The sequence below is a fragment of the Prionailurus viverrinus genome, chromosome B4 (assembly GCF_022837055.1).
Source record: "Prionailurus viverrinus isolate Anna chromosome B4, UM_Priviv_1.0, whole genome shotgun sequence".
Lineage (NCBI taxonomy): Eukaryota > Metazoa > Chordata > Mammalia > Carnivora > Felidae > Prionailurus > Prionailurus viverrinus.
Genome location: NC_062567.1, coordinates 44,966,104 through 44,990,183, shown reverse-complemented (window position 1 = coordinate 44,990,183; position 24,080 = coordinate 44,966,104). Strand labels below are relative to the sequence as shown.

General features: G+C 33.9%; 1 protein-coding gene across 1 annotated transcript in view; it reads right to left on the bottom strand.

Annotated features, from left to right (window-relative positions):
* Positions 1-15,441, bottom strand: part of ATF7IP (activating transcription factor 7 interacting protein) — a 122,130-nt gene extending 106,689 nt beyond the window's left edge. Inside the window, exon 1 of the mRNA XM_047865936.1 lies at positions 15,277-15,441. The gene's annotated coding sequence lies outside the window, so the exon portion shown is untranslated. The remainder of the gene's footprint in view (positions 1-15,276) is intronic.
* Between the last annotated feature and the right edge of the window lie 8,639 nt (positions 15,442-24,080).

Sequence of the window (24,080 nt, the reverse complement as noted above, 5' to 3'; positions counted from 1 at the left end):
TAAAAATGAAACAAAACTATTCAGCTTTTTAAAAGATCCCTACTTATTCTCCATTAGTCAAATTGGACGATGTACGTAAAAACTGCTTCAAATAGTACATTGGGGGAAAAAGGTTACATTTAACCAAGCCAGATTAATTCTTCAAAAAATAAATAATAATAATATTCTCTGAGGATGGCTCAAATCTAGTTGCTAAAATCAAGAGACTGGTAAACTGAAAGATTCAAACAGGATAGACATTACTGTGGCACTAAAATGTGACTAAGGTTAATGTCAAGACAAATAGCCAAAATTTTTAAAGCTGCTGAATGAGCAACTTCTGATATTCAGGAAGCAGATTCTTTTGGAAGTCTGTTCTACAAAAATTTAAATTATGTAACACACCCTCAAATGTACCCTGTCCCATCCCCTCCTCCCCAAGCCTCCCCTGTTTTGCCAAATACTTTTCCAATGTAAATCCTGACTACTTTTTTCTCAGTCTAAGCTTTTTGAAGCAAGCTAAGTTGCTTGCTATTACTATTAGCTATAACAACTCCTTTTCACCCAATTTAGACTTCAAAATAAAAGACATAATCTACATTCCCTCATTGTACCAATCCTCCTCCAGCCAATACAATCATTTAACTACCAATGTACTAGATTTTCTCTATTATCCCAAGGCACATTAAAAAAAAACAAAACAATAAATATACTGATTATCTACTTCACACATGAGACTTTAGAAAACAAAGGAGTAGGGAAGTACATTAATATAGATCAAATCTTCAGATGAGTTTTACATGCATCATTTCAATTAATTCTCACACTAATCCTATGAGGTTATGTTACTTCCAACTCATGACTGAAAACAACAGGCTCAAAGATTAAGTAACTTCACAAAAGTGCTAAGAGCTGAAATCCATCCTAGACTACACCCAGTCTGAGCCCATGGAGCTTCCATCACCCATTTCTTCCCACATTGGTTCTGTTTCTACACATCATGAAAATAGTTCAGAAAAGAAAAATACTTACACTGTTATTCAGATAACTGGTGCCACTGCCCATATGTTTCACTCTATCCTAAAGAAACTACCCTAGTTCACCCAATAAATCTTACTCATGATTACCTAAATTATCTCATCAGTAACAATCTTTTACTTACTCTCTTTTCCCCTTACAATACCCATCCCCCAAGCCAGCTGTAATTTCTCTCTCAAGATCTTTTGTGCATACCATCATTACACTTATCACATTTCATTCCTTATATCTTTATACATGAGTTCCTAAAGGACAGAAATTACATCTTATGTCATTTCCCATTCACTTCCACAGTGTGAAACACAGTATTTGTTCAATAGACGGATATTGAGCTTAAGTTAATTCCCAGTGTTTCCATTTGTACTATAAAAATCTCAGAAAATTCTACATCATTAAAACTTTCATTTTCAGGAGCTCAACTCTTACTTTCTAGGAAAAAGAAGTCAACTAATGAGTCAACAAGTTTTTAGCCTTGTCCTAAAACACCTCTGTACTTAAAAACCAACATAGAAAAAAATACCTTTTGTAGAGCATTGTCCAGTTTTTAGTGTTTTTATAGGATGTACTATGTGCTCAGAATAGTTGAACTATGAAAAAAGCCTATAGAAAATTATGGAACATAGGTATATTATTTACTTTTACGTTTTCAAATTTTACTAAGAATACAGCTTGACTTTTATGTCATATAAGAAATTTGCTTTAAATAGGATAAGTCCTAATGAACCCAATTATTGTTTATTTGTAAAAGCAAACACATTTCAAAGCTACTTCAAATATTAGGTAAACATTTCCATGATTACTCAATGTTTTATCTCTTTCTAAATAAAAACTAGCACTTTTCACATAATTTTTTCATTTCAGTCTTAATAATCATGTAAAACAAGAGTACCATAATTTCAAATTTTTATGAGCAGAGAATGTGACCATTTGCTATGGGTTGCCCAAGCAACAAAGAGAACTGGAAGAGAATAACTGTAATTAACTACTATAACCTTTTATATAACATATACCATACTATTACAAGATTTTACATATGCAAAATATTGAAGATTCCATAGAACCTAAATAACAGGTTTCACTATATCAAGTAAAAAGTAAATACACTTTTATTTAACTAATATACTTCAGTTACATGTTATTACCAATCTTACATATGCTAAAAGAGAAAATAAACATGAGAATGGTATTAAGACAATGAAATGAAAACACCATAATTTCCCTCTCTCAAAGCCCACTAAAACTACAATGAAGGTAGTTTTTGAAAGCATAAATCCTTAGGAACAAGGAGAAAAGTAAAAAAGAAAATAGCTAAAAAGATTTGGGAAGATGAAAATAAGCAAAACCACTGGTAACTAACTCAGCAGTTCCCAAAACATCATAGTACATGCTTCACTGGGGACAAGAACCAATTTAAGTTACATGGCGGCAACTTCAAAAGACATAGCGACTAAAAGAACAAGGATTACTGGGACGAAGGGAGCAAACAGTAAGGCTGGTATGACTAAAAAAGGGAATACTAGTGAAAGCTGTTTGCAAATCAATAAGATACCATCGATATCCTTACCACATTCCACTGAATACCTCCTCTCCAGAGTCCTAGCAAAACTATGAAGACAACATCCACGGTTAAAAATGAGAGTGGCATACCAAAAAGAGAGGGACTAAATGCTGGCTGCAGAGACACCTAGTCCTTTTCTTCCATTAATCTTCCAGAATGCTACCAATCAGACCCTTATTCTCCACATAAGAAAATGAAAACGGAGTGTACTTAAAAACCACAAAACACAAGACTGTAAGGTCTTGGGAGCTCTCAAAACCACCCCACACAGAAAAGCCTAAAAAGTTTAAAAGCTGACAAAGTTAGATATTCTAATCAACTTCTTAATTTTCCACAACAGTCAGGCAAGAAAAAAAGGACAACCGAGACAAGTCTCACATGGAAGACAAAGACCAAAAACAAACCAAAAAACAAACCTAAACAAAAAACTCACAAAGACTATGCAAGAAAAAAAACTTCAAAAAAATTAATATCCTCAGATAAGAAAAGATAATACAATCATGTGTCAATAATAGAATACTAGGGGTTCCTGGCTGGCTCATACAGTAGAGCATAAGACTCTTGATCTTGGGGTTGTGAGTTCAAGATCCATGTTGGGCACAGAGTTTACTTAAAAAAAAAAAATAGACTACAAGCTAAAACCAAAAAGTAGACATTAAGAACATAACATAAAAAATGAAAAACTCAATAGAAGAACAGGATGACAAAGTTGAAGAAATCTAACTGAACAAAAAGACAAAGTTGTAAATACGACGGAAAAAAAAAATCTAAGAAAAGTCAAGTACCCCTCCAAAAATTCACATTGGAATGACAGAATGGAAAACAGCTATCACCAATGAAATCACTTAATAAAAAATTCCAAGACTGGAAAACAAGAGTTGCCAAACTGAAAGGGCCTGATGAATTCCAGCAAACAATGATAAACATATCCACATCAGAGAATTGCAGTGAAATTGCAAAACACTGAAGACTAATAACAAATTCTACAAGCGGCCAGTGAAGGGAAAATCACAAATAAGAATGGCTTCAGATTTCTCAGCAGTAACAGAAGCAAGAAGACAATGGAACAGTGCATTTAAACTTCTGAAGAAAAATATTTTCCAACCCAGGTTTCTATACCTAGCCAAACTATCAATCAAGTATCTACTATATAGTGATAATTTTCAGATACATACAGTTTCACAAAATATACTTCCCATTTACTCTTTCTCAAAAAGCTACTAGAGAATACGGTCTTCTTCCTCTAATGAATAAACCAATAAAAAGACATGACACATGGAAAACAAGGGTGCTACACAGACAAGGGGTAAAGGAAATCCAAACATTGTGAATAAAATTCTAATAACAGCAGTGTATACCATATGAAGAGAGCAACTAGACCAACTGTAGCAATGAGACTCAAGAAACAAAAATGAGTCAACATCCTTGCTGCCACTGTAACCAAGGAAAGAAGGAAAGATGTACATCAAAAGATCCTTAGTAAAGGACTATACCAAATCATCTGAACTGTTACTGTTATGTAGAAGAGACTCCTGGATACAGGCATCCTGGGATAAAGCTGACCTTACCTTCATGAATCAACATCTGTAATCACTAAATCAAGAGAATGGGTAAGGATTTCTATGATTCTGTTAGTCCAGTGCAGACAACTTTGTGTAAATAGATTACTTAACCCTAGATCAGTGAAACAAGAATTACTTACAAGTAAATGAACTGACTTAACTATGGTTTTTTATTTTTAACGGTTACAAGAGAAAACACTTTCTTCTTAATCTATCTTAACCTTCAATTTAAAATATATTTCATATAGGGGCACCTGGGTGGCTCAGTCAGTTGAGCGTCCGACTTTGGCTCAGGTCATAATCTTGCAGTTTGTGAATTCGAGCCCTGTGTCGGGCTGTGTGCTGACAGCTCAGATCCTGGAGCCTGCTTCAGATTCTGTGTCCCCCTTCTCTCTCCACCTCACCCCTGTTTGTGCTCTGTCTCTCTCTTTCAAAAATGAATAAACATTAAAAAAAATTTTAATATATTTTGTATAAATAATAATATCTTGATCTAATATCTTCAGAATTCCAGGGGGAAATATCCTGTGAAAGATCTTAACATTGGTTATAATTAATAAGCCACCAGAACAATTAAAAAGCCATTCTGTAGAAAAATACTGAAAATATTATTGGCTTTATCTAAACTGAATCTCTTTACTTTTTTATAAACTAGTTTACAAAGTTCCAATAAGAATGTTTTCCTTCCTGTCAGGATAAAATTGGATAAATCAAATTGGTAACCATGACTACAAGAGAAATGTGACATTTAAAAAAGAGGTAGCTTATAATTAGGTATGACAGGGAACAAAGACTACACCTCAAATGTAGAAATGACTGCCCTGCAAATGCAAAAAATGATGCCTCGTAAGTCCTCCCAGAAATTCAATTTAGTAATTCTTCTATAATTTATGGATTCCCAAGTTTAATGAGAATAAAGAATATCATTTCCTGACAGAACAATATTGACAAATGCATAAATCTCAGAACCATAATACCTTACAGTTTTAAGTATTGCAGGTGAAAACTCATTGAGATAAATTAGATGGCTCTTGGTTCCTGATCTTGTAACCAAGCAGATAAGTTATTACACTTTACAAAACATCTAGATGGAAGCTCTTTTTTTTTTTTTAATCTTTATTTCTGAGAGAGAGAGAGAGAGACAGAGTGCAAGCAGGGGAGGAACAGAGAGAGAGAGACACAGAATGTGAAGCAGGCTCCAGGCTCTGAGCTGTCAGCACAAAGCCCAACGTGGGGCTCAAACTCACAGACCATGAGATCATGACCTGAGCTGAAGTTGGACGTTTAACCAACTGAGCCACCCAGGCGCCCCTAGATGGAAGCTAACTCTTAAACCTCATGTCAAATGTATGTAGTTTTGTTAACCAGACAATAGGGAATTCTTTGAATATTAATCAGCTATTCATTAAACCTCTGTAAATAAAATAAAACATCAAAATAAAATAATCAGAAGATCAGAAAACTTCTGTGGTGAAATTTGTTTCTTAAGGGGCAGGAACTTGGCCACATGAATGATTCTACAAGAAAACAGACATTCTGTCTGGCTTTAATTTTGAGTGAGCATGTCCAACAAGTTCCATACCTGGAAGGTTAATAAAGAGAGAGGGAGCACTTTGCACGCTTTATTTAAAAAACAAAAAACAAAAAACAAAAAACGATGGCATATGTGGATTTAGTCCCCAAAATAAATTATTTCATCCCTAACTTTGGCAATGATGATTGTCTGAAAAAACCTGACCAACTGTGAAGATAAAAAATTAATATGAGAAAATGGCTGTAAACTTAGTAAATTTAGTAATCTTGTAAGGTTTTTATTCTTTAAATGCCTTTTAAAATAAAACAGTTCCAAAGGTAGACTCCTTCACAAATCTTTACAAATAAATGACTTCTTTAAAGTTTTGGGTTTTGGGGTTTCTTTTTTTTTTTTTTTTTTTTTTTTTTTTGAGAGAGAGAGAGAGAACACAAGCAGGGAAAGGGCAGAGAGAGAGAATCCCAAGCAGGCTCCACACTGTCACCATGGAGTCTGACATGGGCAGAACTCACAGACCGTGAGATCATGATCTGAGCCCAAATCAAGAGCTAGATGCTTAACTGACTGAGACATCCAGGTGCCCTGCAAATAAACTACTTCTTTAAATGCTTATTTTTCTCTACTAGTGAATGGTCTTCTAAAACTACTTTTTGAAATTACTTTTTAAATGCATTTAAATTCCAGCTCCAATAATCAAGAATATTGCCATTTTCTATATATCTCCTCCATTGAGGGTTCCGTATAGCTGCAACTAGCTGCCTCTTAAATATTCATGCCTAATTGATTCAATTGATTGAAGACAGAAAAGTGTGCCAGGAAAAACTGCTAAGTATTTTTTATATCTAATCTCATTTAACCCTCACAACCACCCTATCAGATAGGTAGTACCACCATTTTATATTAAGTAATAGTGTTGGCAGACTCTAAATTCCCAGATCCCAGTATAAAATTATTGCTCTCTCCATTTCATTATATTACTGATTTTAGGAAAATCGTTCACCTTTTTGTTTCTTCATTTATTTGCTATCTTCCAACTTTTATATCACTTAAGTTTGATGGAAAAGGAAAGAATTACACAAACTTAAAACACAAAATAATTATTTAATTCCATCTTTTTATCAAACCCTTATTAATTTACACACATTATGTCCTTCAGAGTTAAATCTTAGAAACTTATTAATAGGTGAGCAATGGTGTTTCCTTGCTTTCTTCTATTTCTTAATGAATGAGATGGAAAACTTTCTTTCTAAAAGTTGTCTCACAATTTATAATTTTTCATATGCAAAATGCCTGTCCAACCTTTTGTCCATTTATCTAGTTGGTGCTTAAGTAAATTACATGTTCAATTATTTAAAAAAAAAAATCTAACATCTGTAGATAATGGTAAGTTAAATAAAAAAAAAGAACTATAGCATATCTTACTTTGCTTTTTGGCACTTCGCCTAAAACAAAAGGATTCTTGCCTTTCAATAAACAAATATTTATTGAATTTTAAGGAAGGCAATGTGGAAAGCAATCTTATACTTTTAATAGTGGTCTTATCATTCCTAATTACAAGGGTTTTTTCCTTAACATGTGACATTTGTCAAAAACATCAATAAGATATAATTCCTAAATGCAGGAAGCTTATGAAGTATTATGCAACTAAAAACAAAGAAGTAGAAAGGAATAAATGTCTTCAAGCAAGATAGGAAGTAAAACAGAGTAAAAAAAGAAATGAGAGAACTTCTAACTGAGAATAACAATATCCTTTATTAGTTACATTATGTAGGCACTATGGCAGCAATGACTCTTACTTACAAAACTCAAGGATCTATATATGAAGGTGGTATTTAGAGTTCTCCTCACACACTACCTTCTTTCTCATTCCTTTTTTTTTTTTTTTTTAATGTTTATTTTTGAAAGAGAGAGAGACAGAGTGTGAGCGGGGAAGGGGCAGAGAGAGAGGGAGACACAGAATCTGAAGCAGGCTCCAGGCTCTGAGTCATCAGCACAGAGCCTGATGTGGGGCTTGAACCCATGAACTGTGAGATCATGACCTGGGCTGAAGTCGGACGCTTAACTGACTGAGCCACCCAGGTGCCCCTCTCGTTTCTGATAGATACTCTGAACACCTTATTTATTCCCTTTACTAAGAATATCCTTCTAATTCACCCCTTAAAATACAACCCTCTAAGATTTCCTTGATCTCCCCCCACAACAGTTTCACTGTGTGTGCCATAAACAAATATCTACTGTGTCTTACTTATAGTCTATAGAAAGCTGCTTTTAATTATCTACTTATTATACAAGTAAGCTTTACCTATATGCAAAGAATTTACAACCACAATCTTTTTACTTGTATGCATTACAAGGTCCTCAAAAATTGTATTTTCCATCTTCAAAATGTATATTTCACACATACAGTTACAAAACAACAGGATCTGGAAAAGAATATAAAAACATAAACTCGGGGCACCTTCCTGGCTCAGTCAGTGGAGCAAGCAACTCTTGATCTTAGGGTAGTGAGTTTGAGCCCCCTGCTGGGTGTAGAAATTACTTAAAAATAAAATAATTAAAAAACATAAATTCAACTTTAGACTAAAGCAAGCAGTTCAAATAATTGCGATTCACGACTGTCATTACAGTCCTTACCTGCAGTCCTTCATCTTTCAAAATAAGCAACTAGCAAAGTTAAAAAAATATTACACTGAGATTTTAAAATTAAATTAAAATTCCAAATCTTATAAAGCTAAATATAATTTAATACATTTGCAAGGGCAAGCAGAAAGGGAAAGAATTGCACCATTATTTGGTGGTATACACACACACAAACACACACACACACACACATAACTAGAATCTCAGACACAAATCACAAACAAATGTTCTCAAAATTCCACTTGAAAAGAAGATATAGAGTTATAACTATAACTCTTGAAACAGAAAAACAGTTTTTAATATCAAATTATGAATTACTTTGATACTACTTCTCCAGCTTCTTTTTGTAGCAGAAAGGGCTGGTTGTTCTATTACACTCATTTATCCCTTTATCAAATTCCTTAATTTTAGCTGAGCACATGATTGTCCAGCTAGATACTACATTTCCTAGCCTTCCTTTCCCAGCTAAGTATGTTCCAATGACTAAATCCACACCCATAAAACTTGAGTCAAAGTGATATGTACCACTTCCAGATCATGCTCTCAAAAGAATGAGGTGTATACTCCCACTGCCCTTTCTCCCTTGCCCCTGGTTGGTGAAACTGTGGAATAGTCATGTTCAATCTGGAAACCATATGTTAAGTCAAAGCCACCTACAAACTCTAAACAGTCTTCTTTGTTAGACGAGAAAAACACTTATCATCCTTAAACCATCATAATAGTCTCACAGAGCAGATTAGCCTTTACTGTAATCCAATTACTCCTGACACCATCTAAAAAGAAATAAAAGAAATTTTCAAAGATAGTCTCTTTTCTCTTCCATATTTTTCACCACTTCTTCCTTTTAAGACATTTATCTAATAAGGGTAAGAAGTCAGAAACATTCCTCAACTCCAAAGCCTTAGTTGAGAATATGCTGAAGCAGTCATGTCATTCATTGTTTCACCAAACTCTTGTCCTCCTGGTTCTTAAAATGGCAGATTCTATTCTCACCTTCTAGGTTTACCTTTCTACCAACTGGAAGGCATTATCTTTGAGAATTACTGACTCAAGGAGAAATCTTTTAATAGCTATGGCAGTTCTGAGAATCAGAGTCAAATTTCTCATTAGAATGTAAAAGTGCCACAGAGTGCTGGAACATAATTCCCAGATACCCACCAAGACAATAATTCCCCAAAGTAGTATGTACAAACAACAAAGAAAGTGGAAAAGAACTGTACAGTAAGACATTATGACATTACTATCTCACATCAAAGGGGCCTTCTCTCGTAAATTAAAGGGTATATGCTAGTTATTCATAGTTATTAGATACAAAATAACTCAAAATATTGTTATAATATTCTGAGCAAAGAAAAACTGCAGATATGAATAAAAGAATATTTCTCACAGTCAAGTTAATAGGTCATCTACATTTCCCAGACTTTTATGTTTATGTAGATCCAATTATAAAGTCTCTCAGGAAGGTGCTATCAACTGTACCCTTAGGCCTATCACATTTTTTGGAAAGTGGCCAAGCAGATGCCAGAATCATTCTCTTAAAGACTCAAAAATGCAAATGATCAAAATTCACAACTGAAGACATTCACATTGTACAAATAAGCACTAGTGCCCTGGTCTTCTCATTTTGCAGGCATTTAAAAAATGAAAATGCTGGCCAGCACTCATATTCTCTTCCTCCAATACAAAATGGGTTTCCACCATGTAACTTGAAGCACAAAGTTTGATTTTTTGGAATTCACTTTTCTATCTTAAACAAACTAAAATGACAGGATAAACCACTGATCTACTCTGTAGATTTCATGACAATCTCAGAAAGAACACTGCAAAATCATTTTTAAAGTCTTGAGTTACGTAAAGAACATAACAAGGTCAAATGGATAAGAATTTCTAAAGAGAGGCTTCACTAATGGATGAGTAATTTCTAGATACTCTGGGGAACTTATAGGGACTATGGCTTCCCAGAGCTACTTAATGATTTTTTGTATTCTACCATTTAAATTTTGTTAAAACATCACCTAAATTTTATCTGTAATATGCCCCACATGTGACTTCTTTGAAAAAGTAGATTTGCCCGTGCACGAATTTTCCATATACCTCAAAACTTAAAAATCATAATAGAAGGCTTTCTAAACTAAATCTTGAGCAAGTTAAACAAAACTAAATATTCTGATTCAGAATCATTTAAGATCATCAATTATAATTAATATAAATACGGATTCAGCTCTAAAAACACTAATTCCCAAATTAAATAACCTCAAAACTAAGTCTTTAAATTCTTGCTTCTAACACTTGAAACATATCTTAATTGTCAAGATGCTAGCCATCACTCCTTCCTCTTATCCATATACATTTCTCTGGTAGCCACTTCTCCTGTCCCTACTTTGCTATTTCTCACCTATCATAGTCTGAAAACTTAAGTATCATAATTTGTCAGAACTAGAAAAAGTTTTCAAGTAAGAGCAAAAGTCACATAAAAAAAGTAAAATATGCAAATCTCTGTAAGCGGTTTTGCTTGAAAAAGACCCAAAGATGAGAATTTTTCATTTAAAAAGTTTAATAAAAGCCAATAACACATGATTTCTACCTACTTCCTAGATTTATTTTCATGAAGCCAATGAACACAAATAATAGATTTAATGTACAATGAACTTATACCAATAATTAGAGAAACATCCTTATTAGAGAATAATTTACTATTATCAAGGGACTAAAAATAAAAGTTTTTAACTTTATTATAGCATCAGGCACCATCCTGGCCAGAAAAATTAAATAACTTTCCAACATTCTTCCATTAAAAAAGTCTATGTAAATGAAAAATTTTGGTTTCAAATATTGAAGAATACTTTAACTGGACAACCTATTTTCCCACTTCTAACTTCATACTGGCACTATTTTCATATCACCATGTCCTAAGACAGATTAAAAATAGAAACGTAGTCCTATATCCTCTAACAACTTATCCCTATTAACATCATATCAGCATTAGGGAACAAGTTTAATAACACCTTAATGAAAAATAACAGGTATCACAAATTTTCCCAATGTTTCTCTTAAAAAGTACATTTTGTGGAATCTGCGGGAAATATATCCCATTTATGAGAAAAAAAAACAAACACAGTATAAAGATGTAAACTCACCCCAATTTAAGTTTAATGCAATGCTAAACTAAACTATCACTACAACAAATAAAACAGTGCACTACTGCTACATGGATAAGACCCAGGTACAGTGGTTGTTAACCTAGCTTTAGATTTTGTATTATATATTCCTGTGAAAAGCTGATGAAAACTATAACTCTTTCCCCAGAAAAATGCACATAGGTATAATCACATAATGTTGTGTACATCAAGGAATCCATCAAAGGATCTACCAAGGAATCTTCTTACTATCTGTAGAAACTCCTGAGGCCAATGGACCAAGTTAAATATCCCCAGTAAATGAAGCAGAACTATAGCTCAAACCTGGTAACTTAAGATCAAAATTAGCAACTCAAAGCAGTAAGAAAAAAGATCACCAACGTAAGAATCTAAGAAAACTAGGTATTTGGAAAAACTGGAAACTAATAAACTCCATACAGATTAAAACACTTATTTTTTTAATCATTAAAATACATAGAAAAAATAAATAAAATAAGTGAACATTTAAGTTCATTTCACAACAGGTTATTTTCTAGGCAAAGAAGTCCTGGAAGAAATCACAAATGAGAAAAAGCAGTGCATTAGACTACCAAAAAAAAAAAAGGAAAACTTCTGAATATATAAAATAAGCAATTTTAAAAGTAATAAACTAAAAAAAAGCCTGCCAAAAGTATGAAAAGCAAAAGGCTTATATCCATAAATAGCTGTTATCAATAGGAAAAACATTAACATCCACCATAGAAAAGATTAAAAAACCTCAAACAGCTAATTCACAAAAATGAGAACATTGTATACATAAACATTAAAAAATTCAACTTCACCAGATATCTATACCTATACATCTATATCTATATCGATATCGATTTCTATATCTATATCTATATCTCTATGGTACTGTTTTTCAGCCACCAAACTGATGGTGGTATGGGAAATGCTTTTCAAAAAAATAAATTTTTATTAATTTTGTAATTACCTTAAAAGCCCTTTGAAACAATATTTGAAGTAATAATTTCAAAGAAATCATCTCAAAGAGATGCAGTTCATAACTCATGTGTAAGGATGTTCAGTGTAGCATTATTTATAACAGAGAAATGGGCAACAAACAAATGGTCAATAAAAGAAATGCTTAGTAAGTCACAGTACATTCTTATTAGATATAACAATATTGTAGCCACTTAAAGACATTTGAAGAATATTTCATGATTTGGGGTATTTTCTCAATAAAATATTATATACCCATTAAAAGAAATTTTTAAAAGAATGTTATACATTGAAAGAACATTAAGTATTTTAAAAGAATAATGAAATGAGATAAATATCTACAACATAATACAAAATTAAAAGAACAAGAATGAAATTATGGTCCAAATGAAAAACTGATCAATATTTATTGAACAATATTTATTGACCAATTGATAAACCATGAAAAAATAACAAAATCACCAGAACATTTATGCTGTTTATTTCTAAATGTTGCTAATTTTCAACACTTTCCAAAGGTGCTGCAATGAATAAGTAAAAAAGTATTTAAATATATGTATCAAATATTCAAATCATAATTTAAAGAAAAAAGACAATTTTAATGGTTTATGACTTAATCATTAAGTCTTTTTCTCTAAACTAAATTTTGTGATGTTTAAAATCTACAAAACTAAAAATGACCCCAATAATTTAATATTCATTAGTCTCAATATTATATATTCTGCATATGTCAAAATTTTGTGGCAACATAACTAAAATTTCTAAATCAAACTAAAATTTCAAAACATGCTTTTTATTCAAAGAATAACAAACAAAATAACAGACATTCAGACAATTCACTGGTCTTTGTTTTAAGTTTATAGAAGTATACTTCTCTTTCTAACAAATAGCAAAATTGTCCTACTAATAAATATTTACATTGTACACTATGTTCCTCAGTATTTTCAAGACCTCTTACAATCTTCAGCATTAACCTAAGAGGCAATCTTTTGTATTCAAATGAAAACAAACTTTAATACACAAACCAAAATATTTTACTTTTCTGGAAGTGCAAAATGTACCACTGCCCTAAAATCAAAGTTCTTTTCTTAACCTAAAACACATACATACACACAGATACAGAAAATACAAGATACTTTCCACTCTAAACACCTGAAATTATGTATTAGGAAGTGGAGGAGGGGTGTGCTGGGGCAATCACCCAGAAGTATAAAAAGGCAGGATATTACACAACTGCCCTCTAAATATATTTCTGTGTAGAAGAGACCAGAGGGCCAGGTTTATATGAACAGCTAATTTTCTGTTGAGAAAAGAGAGTTACCTTCCCTATCACTTCATTCTATCTCATACGTGACGTCATTTTTAAAAAATCCACCAACCAAAACTATTCCTTTCAATTACATCTACTTAATGCTAACGGTGTTTGCTTTGGGCAATAAAACCGTCCCTAACCAACCATTATAAAGCAATAGGCACTTCTTCATTTGACAGATGACTGATTAAACTTAGTCTTATATAACCAACCAAGAAACCAATTATTGTACACACAAACCACAGGTGAAATCTATGAAAAACAGTTACAAATTTTTAGTCTAGTAAGAAAAAATTTGCACAATGGTAGAATTATATCAGATTGTATAACACTTCTCCCAGCGGTGTTATATAAGATTTAAATATAGTGACACAACCATTGTAAACTAAAATAACCAGTAGCACACCTCTAACTACCTTCTTTAAGAAACGAAAATTAGGAACACACAATTTTAAGAAATCAAACACAACTGTATTTCATACACATATACAGGGCAGTTTCTTTAAAGAATCAACTGATTTTTTCATTAATGGTTGACTTTATTTCCTCATAAAGGCCTCAGTTTAGTGAGGAGTTCTTTGCAGAATTCTTTATAAGAAAAATTTACCAAGCAAGTTTTATTTCACATATCATAACAAACCAAAGGCTAAACAAATGACCTAATTTTAAAAGTCAGAGTCACAAAAATGATCAAACTGAAGCAGTGATGGACAAGTGATCACAGACTTTAAAAATCTAAAACCCAAATGCAAGTATGATCAGAAGCACACAAACTGGTAAAATTAAAACTTCATTAACTTAGAATCAAATATTAAAAAAATAAATAACCAAGGAGATTGAGATTTCTTTTTAAACAATAGTATATAGATTCTTCCAATGCCCCTTCCCCCTCATATCTCCAAAACTCAAATTCTCGTTTGTACACATTCCCTCTTAACAAAACTGGTAAAAATAGGGTTAAAATGTATTTGCAAATATTCAGTTCAATTAAATGTACTGCCCCTGAGACCACCACTAGGTGCTGATCTTTATCTCCCCAAATATAAACTTGAACCCAGCAATACCCTAAAAGTGAAATTATAATCAAGAACCACAAGTGACAATCATTTTTACAGAAAATTAAGTTCACAGCTTCTCAGAAAATCGGAGAAATATAAAAGAGTTTAGAGGGTCGGTATAGGAATGCAACACAAGAGAAACGTTTTCCTTGAAAAATGTGGCAGTTTGAGGACAAGAAAATGAAACTCCTCAAGAATGAGGAAAATTAAATCTAGAACCCAAATGGCGTCCAACAAGAACATTAGATCTTGAAAATGAATATTGCGCTTGCGCAGCCACCGCCCCGCCAGCTGCACAACTGCAGCTAGAGCCCGACCCCGCAAGATCACGTGCTCCCATGCAGCGCCCGCCCGCAGCTCCGCAACCGCGCAGGCGCACACACAACTCCCGCAGCCGCCATAATGCGGTCTTGACTCTTCATAAATACAATAGTAATTTAAGAAAATGTGGTTATAACAGCCCCTAGGAGTCACATATACCTTTCGGGGCGGGAGATGAGGGAGGGGGAACCAAGTTCCTTCCTACAGAGCCGTTCCGCGCAACCGTCCTCAACGCGGCCGCTTCAGTATCGCGCGCTTCAGTCGCCGCGCCGCCGCTGCCGCCGCCGCCACCTCCGCAGATTCAAAAACAAACCCGCTTCTGCCTTGCACGCGCCGGGGCCGTTATGCAAATTAATGTAGGCGGGGCTCTGTGGTCGTACTATTGGCCACGCCCACGGTGCTAACAGCCAATAGGCTCACGGCTCAGCCGTTCTCCATGCAAATCTCCTGGTTTTTTATTTGAATGAGGGAAATTGGCCACGCCTCCTGCCTTGGAAAGGAGAAGGAAGTCTGAGGTGGTGGCGCTGCGCCTTTTAGTTGCAGTGTGAAGTGTGTTTTGAGTGGAGCTTCGCTTTACCCAGTGAGTAGCACTTTGTGAGCGCCCTCTATGAGCCTCAGCAAAGAAGGAAGGAAATAGGTTGGTGAGAGTTAAAGAGCTGAGAGAAATATTTTCAAAAAAGCCTTAAGTATATTTGTTCATCATTTATATTAAAAATTCACAAAGTATACTTTAAACTGTGAGTAATGAGAGAATGGCGAAAACACATCTTTTCTTTCAGTTTTGTGCCAGAGCAAGCACTTCCAATCATACCCTTTCACCAGAAGTTGTATCCCTTGTATTCAGTTTTATATTGGGAACCAATCGTTAATGAAGGCCATAGGATGTAGTGAAAAAGGTGCAACTCCTTTTGTTGTTTGTCTGGGCTCACGTCCAAGTACTCCTGCCTTCTGGCCTGTTTCTTGGAACACGTGTGTTAACACGGTTTTCTCATCTCTAAAATAGTGATAATGCCTGTGATTCAAGTAGGTTAAGAGAGGTCAATGACAGGATAAATCAATGTAAAGGTGTTTTGCCAAACAAGAAGAGCCTGACAAATAGATCATAAGGTTTTGTTAACTTGTTTTGAATGTAATTTTTTGCTTAATCTACTCATTTTTTATTTAGTAATCACTGTGGTCTAGCCCGGCCTCAAGAAATCTATACTAGAGGAAACAGAAGAGTAAACAGGAAATTTTTGTAAGTAATAAGAAATTAGTGGAGGGTGGTTAATACTTATTTTTATAATTTGGGTCTTTCAACTCAGTTGAAATACTGGGTGGCTTTTAGGAGAATCACTTAATCCAGACTTGGAAAATCAGTAATGCCTTCCTCGAAAAGGCAAATTGTAACATGAGAACTGATTTAGTAGATTTTCTGCCTAAAAGCTGATCTTTGTTATAAAGTAATGAGGGATCATTTAAAAGGTTCTAAGTCAGGAAATAGCACATTTAGATTTGTGTGGCTTTATTGCTTAGCTTTGTAAAGTATGTAACACAGAGCATAGTACACGATTGTTCAAAAAGTTACGAATAGAGGCTCAATTATAATAAATTATGTATTATAATTTATTTAGTACATAGATGCTCAGTTATAAAATACTCAAGTAATTATAAATATTAATATAGACATTAAAAGTTGCACTCTATAATAAGAAAAATGGGATTGGAATAATAAAGCCCATCAGGTTTCTTTTTGTATGTTTCCTATAAACAAATAAAAAAGAATCATGTTTATAATAATTCACTCGCAATTGTCTAGACTAATGGCAAAGGGGAAAATAATTCACCATGGACTCAATAATTGATTGATTTTAATAGATATGCTCATATTCTAGACTTGCCTCCCTAAGGCTCCAACTAGATGGTTTTATTGTATTTGAATTTCCCCAAATATATTCAACCACACATTATGTAGTCTCTTCAGACATTCCACCTGCTGGTTGATCTAACCAATCATTCATTGTTTCATTCAACAAATACAGTATTAATTATGTACTCACACACTATTCTAGCCACTAAGGATGCCCAGAGGAAATGACACTGCCTCTAATGGAGAAAGAAACATATATACAGATAAACATTACGAAATAATTACTATCATGAAATTACACACTAAATATAAAAGAAATACAGAACAAGAGAACCTAAATCTTCCTCATAGAATATAGGAAAATTTCTTGCCTGTTTCCTGTAAAAAGTGTGACCTGATTAATAATGAAGAGCTTAAAGTAGCTGTCAGAATAATACAAAAGAAAAAGAATTCAAGTTAAGTAAAACAGAAATGCAAAATATTTCTCATTCCTTATGGCACTAGGCACTGGCCAGAGTGGAAGCAGACATGAAAACCTTCTACTGTGTCAGATGTTAATCATTTAGTTGTCAGATTGTGAAGAGGTCCAGGGCTTATTTAACTGGGGACTGAAGCAGACTGGATGGTAGGAGGAGTATTCAGAGGTAGGACAGCTACTTACCAATCAGTACTAAAGGATTTCCATATTTTGTCAACCATTTGGCTTTATACAAACAGACTGAATATTCTTCTAGAAAAAAAAAATGCAGGAGTAAAGCAAAATCACAGAATTTCTCAGAGAAAAAAATTCCAAAAAACAAAAAAACCTAAAATAATAAACATAAATAAATGAATTTCAGTGGTAGCAATTGAGCACCAATTGAATAGAGAAAATAGAACTTTTGAAAAACAGCATAAACTTGAAAAAAGAATAGATAAAAAGGGAAACTGAAGTTTTGAAGTATATAAAATGAGACAGCGTAATGTAACAATTACGAAAAATGGCCTTTGAAAGCATACTACCTGAACTGGAATCTTGTCTCTACTTTTTTTTTCTTTTAATGTTTATTTATTTATTTTGAGAGAGAGAGAGACAGAGAGGGAACAGTGGAGGGAGAGAAGGAGACAGAAAATCCCAAGTAGGCTCCACACTGTTGGCACGAAGCCCGAACTGTATCTTCCCTGAGGAAAGAGATTCTTTTTGTTGACTTGATGCAGTAAAAAACTATGTTGAAGAAGTCAATATTAAAAGTTACTAAATTGGCCCATAGAATGTTGGGTAGCCTGAGAATGGGCTTCAGCCATGTAGCCATCTAGCCATGTAGCCTTGTAGCCATAAGGAAATACATTCTATAAATAAACCAAATGATCTTGGAAGCAGATTCTTTACCAACCAAGCATTTGGATTAAAATACATCCCAGATAATACCTTGATTGTAGCCTTGTGAGACTATGAGCAAAGGAATGTAAGTCATACCCAAAATTCTGACCCACAGAAACCAAGATAATAGATGTATAATTTTTTAAGTTACTAAATTTGTAGTAATTTGTTACCTGGCATTAGAAAACTAATACAGGAAGCCATCAAGAGGTATCTAAACCATTTTCCAAGGTACATATGTGACCTAAGTGAATGCAATGGGTTCTATTAGAAGATATTTAACTGGCACTTAATAAAAAGGATAGAACCAGTACTATAATTATACCTTGGCAAGAGGAGCCAATCTTCTGGTCCCCATATCTTAGAGGCCCCTATATGTCAGAAACACACATGCACACATTTGCAAGAACGGAAGGATGCCTTTGTCACTCAGAATCTGGCACTCAGCACTACCATAATGGTAACTGTGACCTTAAAACATCTGCCCTCCTAATATTACTCATGGCCTCAGGGGAATGCTTCTCCATATTTTTTGCTCTGTGTCCTCAAAACAAATGGCAGTTGTCAGAATACAATGAAGGTCGGAAGGTTGAGACATACACACAACCAGAGTATGTAAAGATTTGAGCAGCAAAATAAATTTAAAAAATTAATTTTTCTACCCCTCTGTTACTACATATTCAATAGATTTTTGCTTAATAGTTATTTGCCAATAGTGTCAAGCCTCCATTTTCTTGCTTTTTTTTCATGTTCCAGTTTGTGGTTCTGTGGGCACTCAGAACTTATTGCAGTACTCCCAGCATTTGTATTTAGCTCCTGGAAAACTTTTTGAGATATCAAATAATCCATATTAATCTTATAATGCATACCACACATGTAGATGTTGATGTAATATAAATGAAACATGATATTCACTGTTAAATTAGCAACTAAATTACATTGAGTTCTAGAACTATAAATGATTTCATTTTAATAAGTATATTTCAATTATGAAAAACCAATGGGTCAAAGATGAAATCAAAAGACAAAAAAATAACTTGAGACAAACAAAAATGGAAATACAGTATGCCAAAATGTATGTGATGTGGCAAAAGCAGTTCTAAGAGGAAAGTTCATAGCAATAAATGTCTACATCAAGAAACAAGTAAAATCTCAAACAACCTAACTTTATACCTCAAGAAACTCAAAACAGTTGAATAAATAAAGCCCAAAATTAAAATAAGGAAGGAAATAGCAAAGGTCAGAGTGGAAATAAGTGAAATAGAGATTGAAAACACAATAGAAAAGATCAATGAAACCAAAAACTGGTTTTGAGAAGACAGACAAAATTGACAAACCTTTATCTAGACTCACTAAGAAAAAAAGAAAGGACTCAGATAATGTCAGAAATGAAAGAGGAGATGTTACAACTGACACCACAGAAATACAAAGTATCACAAGACACCACTATGAACAATTATACACCAAGATGTTGGAACACCTAGAAGAAATGGATAAATTCCTAGAAATGTACAATCTATCAAGAATGAAGCATGAGGAAATAGAAAATCTGAACACTCTGATTACTAGTAAAGAGAATTAGTAATCAAAAACCATCTGACAACAAAAGCCCAGGACCACATAGCTTTACTAATGAATTCTACCAAACACCTACAGATGAATCAATATCAATCAATATCAAAATCTTCCAAAAAATAGGAGGGAACACTTCCAGACTCATTTTATAAGGCTAGCATTACCTTGATAACAAAACCAGAGAAAGACACCCCAAGAAAAGAAAATTAATGGGCCAATATCCCTAATGAACATAGATGCAAAAGTCTCAGGAAAATAGGGGTTCCTGGGGGGCATAGTCAGTTGAGCGTCTGTTGATCTCGGCCCAGGTCATGATCTCACGGTTCGTGAGTTTGAGCCCCGCATCAGGCTCTGTGCTGATGGTGCAGAGCCTGCTTGGGATTTTGTCTCTCCATCTCTCTGCCCCTTCCCTACTTGTGCTCTCTCTCTCTCTCTCTAAATAAATAAATTTAATAAAAATAATTTTTTTAAGTCTCAACAAAATATTAGCAAACCAAATTCAACAATACATTAAAAAGAACATAAACCATGATCAAGTGAAATTTATTCCTGGGATGCAAGGATGGTTCAATACCTGTAAGTCAATCAATGTAATATACCACATTAGAATGGATAAAAATCATATGATCATCTCAATAGAGGCAGAAAAAGCATTTGACAAATTCAACATCCATATATGATTAAAAAAAGAAACTCTCAGCAAAGTATGTATAGAGAAAATTTACCTCACCATAATAAAGGCCATATATGACAATCTACAGTTAACATTATCCTCAGAAGTGAACAGCTAAAAGCTTTTCTTTAAGATTGGGAACAAGGCAAAGATGCCCAGTCTTGCCACTTTTATTCAACGTAGTATTAGAAGTCCTAGCCATAACAATAAGGTAAGAAAAAGAAATAAAGTCATCCAGATCAAGAAAGAAATAAAACTGTCACTATTTGCAGATGACATAATATTGTATACAGGAAACCCTGAAGACTCCTCGAAAAAACTGTTAGAATAAATGAATTCAGTAAAGTTGCAGGATAAAAAATCAATATGGAAAAATATGCTTCATTTCTATGCACTAATAACAAACTATTATAATGAGAAATTTTAAAAGAATCTTATTTACAATTCCATCAAAAAGAATAAAATACCTACGAATAAATTTAACCAAGGGTGTGAGAGATTTTACACTGAAAACTGTAAGACATTGATGAAAAGATAGAAGATACAAATAAATGGAAAATATTCCATGTTCATGAATTAGAAAACTTGATACCGTTAAAATGTCCAGAAAACCCAAAGTAATCTATAAATAACTAGCTATCAAAATCCAATGGCACTTTTCATAGAAATACAACAAAAATCCTAAAATTTGTGTAGAACCATCAAAAAACCCAAATAGCCAAAACAATCTTGAGAAAGAAGAACAAAGCTGGAGGCATCATGCTCCCTGATTCCAAACTATATTACAAAACTATAATAATCAAAACAATGTGGTATTGACATAAAAACAGACACATAGATCAATGGAACAGAATAGAGAGCCCAGAAATACACCCACGCATGTATGGCCAACAAATTTGTAACAAAGGAGCCAAAAATACACAATGAGGAAAGGACAGACTCTTCAATAAATAGTGCTGGGAAATCTGGACAACTGCATGCAACAGAATAATATGGACCACTCTTATACCATACACAAAAATTAACTCAAAATGGATTAAAGACTTGAATGTAACACCTAAAACCACGAAACTACTAGAATAAAACATAAGCAGTAAGTTTCTTGATATCTGTCTTAGCAATGACTTTTTGGACAGGAAATTTCACATTCTTACAGGATTTTCCTCCAGGAATTCAACCAGGCTTTCACAAGGAAGAGTGGGGAGAATCCTGAGAAAGATTCCTTCACTGTGCTGGGTGTGAGAGGGGAACAACAGCCACTGCTGAAACCCATCTTTTCTATTTCTTCTATGGAACAAAAAACACTTAAATTGAGGTGAAAAGGGCACCAAAAACTGTAGGCAAAAAGAATGCTCTACACTTGAAGGAGGAGCAGGAAGAAATGCTAGGTCTAATAATTACATTTTTAGGAGAGATAGAAACACTTATGATGTCCATACCCCAAAACCTAAGTTTACAGTTCCTACTTACAGCTATTACTTAATCTGAACATCATAGAATACCCTCCTTCCTTACCCACCACCTCAGGCTAAAATGATTTGATTTTTAAAATAATAGTACAATATGACTAGGACAGATACAAGAGACAGATTCTCCCTGGAGAGCAGTGCAAAGGAAGACCCATATGATCAAAATAAAAAAACACAGTAATGGAAATGAACAATGTTTAGATGAGCTCATCAGTAGACTCAACACAAGTAAGCAAGGAATCAGTAAATTTGAAGATAGGTCAATAAAAATCACCCAAACTGAAATGTAAAAAGAAAAGAAGAATACATAAAAGGAAAAAACAGGACAGACTATCCAAGAGATGTGAGACAATATCAAATGGCCTGATACATTCATAATTAGAATCTCGGAGAAGAAGAAAGAAAAGGCAGAATATATGAATAAGTAATAGCCAAAATTTTTCTAGAATGACTGACAAACAGTTAAGTCACAGAGCCAGGAAGCTCAGAGAACACCAAGTGTAATAAATACCAAAACCCCACTCTTTAAGACATATTATATTCAGACAGTAGCAAACCAAAGACAAAAATCTTAAAAGTATCCAGAGAAAAGGAAACATTACCTATAAAGAGACAAGGCTTAGAATTATAACACATGTCTCACCAAAAAAGTATGTAAACAAGAAGACAAAGTGACATCTTTCAAGTGCTGAAAGAAGAAAACTAAACCCATAATTCAATGTCAGCAAAAGTATCCTTAAAAATGAAGATGAAGGGGTGCCTGGGTGGCTCAGTGGGCTGGGCGTCCCACTTCAGCTCAGGTCACGATCTCGCAGCCAGTGAGTTCGAGCCCCGCGTCAGGCTCTGGGCTGACAGCTCAGAGCCTGGAGCCTGTTTCGGATTCTGTGTCTCCCTCTCTCTCTGACCCACCCCGTTCATGCTCTGTCTCTCTCTGTCTCAAAAATAAATAAACATTAAAAAAAAATTAAAAAAAAAAAATGAAGATGAAATAGGGGTGCCTGACTGGCTCAGTCAGTGGAGCATGAGACTCTTGATCTGGAGTTGTGAGTTTGAGCCCTGTATTGGGTGTAGAGATTACTTTAAAAAAAATTTTTAATTATTTTTAAAATGATGAAATAAAAATATTCTCAGACAAATCAAAACTGAAGGAATCCATTGCCAGTAAAACTACAAGCAATATTAAAGAATATTCTTAAAGGAGAAAAAATATTATATACATCAGAAACATAGATCAAAATAAAGAAATGAAGAGTGTCAATAATAGAATAAATGAAGATAAAATAAAATGTTTTAATTGCTGTAAAAGATAATTTAGTGTTTTAAAGCAAAAGGCCATTCTACCATTCCATTAGGACAGTTGTTTTTAGATGATGAGGACATGGTAAGACTAGTGAATTTTATGAGATAAGCATATCACCACACTTCATTTACTGTTAAATGAATTTTTTGGTGAGAAAAAATCTATTCCAAAAGAATTTTGGAATATTATATATTCCAAAGAATTTTGGAATATTATATATTCCAAAGAATTTTGGAATATTATATATTCCAAAGAATTTTGGAATATTATGAGTAAAGCATTCTATAAATCTACCGGTTGTGGTGGTTTGAGCTGAAGCATCATGGGCAGGAAAAGGAAATATGCTTCCAAAGTAAGTCTCTTCCAGTGAGAATGAAGTGTACCCTTCGAATGATGGAATTGATCTAATGTAATCAACCTGCTACCAAAGTTGACTTATCCTCCATGGAATGGTCCTAAATCAAGGGTTCATTTTTGGTGTGTACTATTCTAGCTTCATTTCATTGCAGTGATTTTAGTCAGTGAAGATCATGTTGCTAAGTCCATGCATAACTTCCATTCCTGCCCACATGACCACTTTTGCTTCTGTGTAGTTGTTGCTTCTGTGGGTCCAAATCAAGTATTTGTTTCTCATCATCAAGTCTGGCAGATAGGAAGACAAGGTGGAGGTGAAGTAAAGGAGAATAAGGACAATCTAGAGCTTGCCAAGCTCTTTGTTCATCACCACATCTGACTAG